The sequence below is a fragment of the Lygodium microphyllum genome, chromosome 20 (genome assembly GCF_053477565.2).
Source record: "Lygodium microphyllum isolate KBCC chromosome 20, Lygodium_microphyllum_v1.1.10, whole genome shotgun sequence".
NCBI classification, from domain to species: Eukaryota; Viridiplantae; Streptophyta; class Polypodiopsida; order Schizaeales; family Lygodiaceae; genus Lygodium; species Lygodium microphyllum.
Genome location: NC_141154.1, coordinates 65,628,065 through 65,631,589, shown reverse-complemented (window position 1 = coordinate 65,631,589; position 3,525 = coordinate 65,628,065).

Here is a 3,525-nt window from a genome sequence, read left to right as displayed (position 1 = left end):
TAAACCATTAGAATTCCCCTCCTAAATCACCTTCAAATCATCCTTAATTGTAATAGTAATGTATGAATTCTTACTACTCTCTCTCCATTATTGCTAGATATGATCTTATTTTATGAAGATTCTCTATATTTTTTTATAGGAGAGCTCTTGGACTCAAGCTATGCGGGGGGGATAATGGAGATAACTTACTTGTGATTGAGCTTGATTAAGTACAAATTGGTCAACAAAACATATAGATGGAGCTTCCACATTGGTGGAACCGCCTTAATGTAGCTTTGGTGGTGTTAAGTCCTATTCTATCTTAACCTCCTCCCTAAACACCCTCAAGGCCTATATAAATAGGTATTCTCCTTTGTAATTTTCAAGAAGAGAGAGAGCCAAGAGGCCTTCTTCAGCCCTATTGAGCCTTCCCCATTCTCTCTCATGAGCTTATGCAATTCATTCCCCTACTATAGCTTATGCATGCTCTACAATGTAATAAGCCCATGCTATTAGTGTCCATATTGTGTATATTGGTTATGTCCCGAGGGTTCTCCATCTCTTAAGTTTATTGATTCATCTATTTTTTTGTAGTTCTCTCTCTCTCTCTCTCCCTTTCTTAGTTTTCCTCTCTTTTGCCTCACAATCTCCTCTCTCTCTTGCATAGCGTCCTAGTCCGCTCTTCCATGACTAGGTGGTGCTTTTACCTCATTCACTTTGTGGCAGAAAGGAGTTTGGCATAGGATAGAGGTTGCCATACCGAATTTCCTTCGTCAGCTGCAATTGACAAGGCTAGGAAATGGGTAAAGGAAACTCAAGACAAGCTATGAATGGGGCACACTGACAAGATTTTGAGCCTTTTAAGACTGTCCTGTGCATCTCTATAGCATCTCCATAAGGGAAGGCACAATAACTTGATGAAATCACAATTGAATCCCTGCATGAATCACAACTTGTAGAACAATAGACTTCTCTTGTTTCTAATGTAAGCATACCATATTATATTTACAGGACCATCAAACCTATCATTATTGCAACTCTTGCATCCACTAAAGTTCCCATTCCACTCAGAACTCTACTTAAAGATAGCCTATTTATTTGGCAAGGATTAAAACATTGGGTTGAAGGAATAAATTGACTCACAATATTCCATAACCTAGCTTCGGTGTACTCCCATCCCTAAGTGCTTTAGGGATTAACATGTTATGGGAAGGAGTTTATTGACATGCTATTCTTCATGTGGAGACCCTTGGAGATACTATTTAACGAGGAATTTTTGACATTGGAGGTGAGAATAGTTAACCAAGACATACTCCAAGCTTGGGAAAATTTTCCAATTAAATTAGGGCATTTTAATTTGATCATTGTTGCTGATATTTTTAAAGTTAAGATTGGCGAGTCGAGATCACCAAAGTATAACTCAAGGTTAACTTTATCATTATGAAGGGTGTGGACTATGACTTGTTGCTTAGCCTCTCATCCTTTGATTGCTTGATATTCATAAGCCAAACATTGAGGTTATCCCCATAGCCAACTTCAATGAAGCATTTAACAAATACATCCTTACATAATACAAAAGAGGCCTTCTCAATAGCATCAAGACTTATGCTTGCTTGCTAAGAAAAATTCAAAGGCTTATGCTTGCTTGGCATAATCAATAAGATTATTGGCCTTGTAAACTTGTTCAAATTGCTCGATAAAGCTATAAGGGTCATCCTTAGTGCAACACTTATTATTTTACAACAAGGGGATTTTTGCCTAGTCTCTAGCACTAGGAGTGTTTCCCATTCTAGTTAGGATGGTGTGTGCAATGCAGGTTCCCACTTGCATAATGTCAAAGTGGTCAAACAATTTCCATTACACAAGGTCTGAGAGGGAATCATGCGACAAGCCTATTGCTCCCACATTAGCAACATTCTTTGGATACTTTCAAATACTGCTTGCATGGTCACAAGCTAGTGCCTGGTGTCATTGTTAAAACCTAGCAATCAATTTAGAGTGTTTGTCCCCTAGCCTTATAACTCTCAAAGTTTCCTTTCCATAGCCTTAGGGATCATAGTGCACACATCAAAATCCATAGCTTGATGGAAGCTATCAATTGAAGCTTGGAAGTCATCTAAGGTATCACCCGAGACCTCAACTCTCGTCATTATGTCATCCTTGTGGTTTCTCTCACTTCTAGGTGGACTGAATAGACGAGTTGATCAATTAGGTCACAAATAGGGATGTTTTCAATATCTATTGATTGATTAGGACTAGGGTCTCTACTTAATGTGGGCGTTAGGAGGTCTCTTCCATTGTGCATGCACATCCGCCTACATCGTGGACTTTTTAAGTCCTAGGTGTTTCTCTACTTGTTATCCTACTTCTTGTTTTAGATGTTAAATACTAAACAAGCATAGCTCCCCTTATTACAATTTGGCTTGTGTGTGTGATCTGTGCACAAATAAGATTTCTCCTTTCATCAACAAACAATGTGTGAAAAGTACTTACATGCAACACTTTAACTTTTTAACAAATGTGGTTGCATTAGATTGAGCATAGTTTACTATGGAATTCTTGATGGTTTGTGTTGTTCTGTTGAGTTTGCTTCTTTTCCTTGTGAATCCCCTTTCTTATGTCCTTGTGCACACATATGTGCTAAAGGTGGAATGCTGTGACCATGTGAGGATGCATGTGGGCCCTAGCTTTCGTGTATGGGGGTGTGCTAATATGTGTCATTCGTACTAGTTAGAGTGCCTAACCATGGTGTTGGATGCATAGATTTACTAGGAGAAAGACATGGAAGTGACACAAGATACATTGTGCTATTGTGAATGAGCATTGAGAGTAATGTGCACCATATGTACATGTCAAATGTGCAATGTACTTGTTCTAGATATTGTGGATGCAAAGTATGCACGGTATGTTGGTGAAAGTGTCTGGTACATTCTAAGGATGTCATGAAAATATGGTGGGGTTATGCATGCACTAGTATGGTCATTTAGTGTCTTGATAGTGTACTTCATTTGTCTGTGATACCCTTATGGGCTCCCATCCTTTGACAAGATATGAATCAAGGGTTTAGAAGGGGGCTTCTTGTGGTCATTGTATCTTACCTATGTATGCTACTAAATATGCAACAAATAGTGCATAATGGGAGTCAAATATATGTAATGAATATGTATTTATATGAGTGAGTTACGATGAACACGTGCACACTTGGTGCGCAATAGTTTTTGTGGGCAATAGAGTGGAGATGGTGCACTAGTGTACAAGGTATGTGCACTTATGCAATGTGCTAGTGCATTGCCATAGTGCACTAGGTTGCAAGGGGTGATAACTATAATGTGGTTAAGTGATGCAAACTAGGTTGCTAGGTGGGCTTGTGCAAGAGGTCATGCACTAAGATGGTTGAGTTAAAGTAGTACAAAGCACATATATTTTTGGATTTCTAGTACAAGATGGGTGCTTTGGTACATTGTGATAGTGCATTAAGATGAAGTGGTATGCTAGGAATGGATGCAAGGCTATTCAATAGTGTGATGGCCCTAAGGAATTAGTATA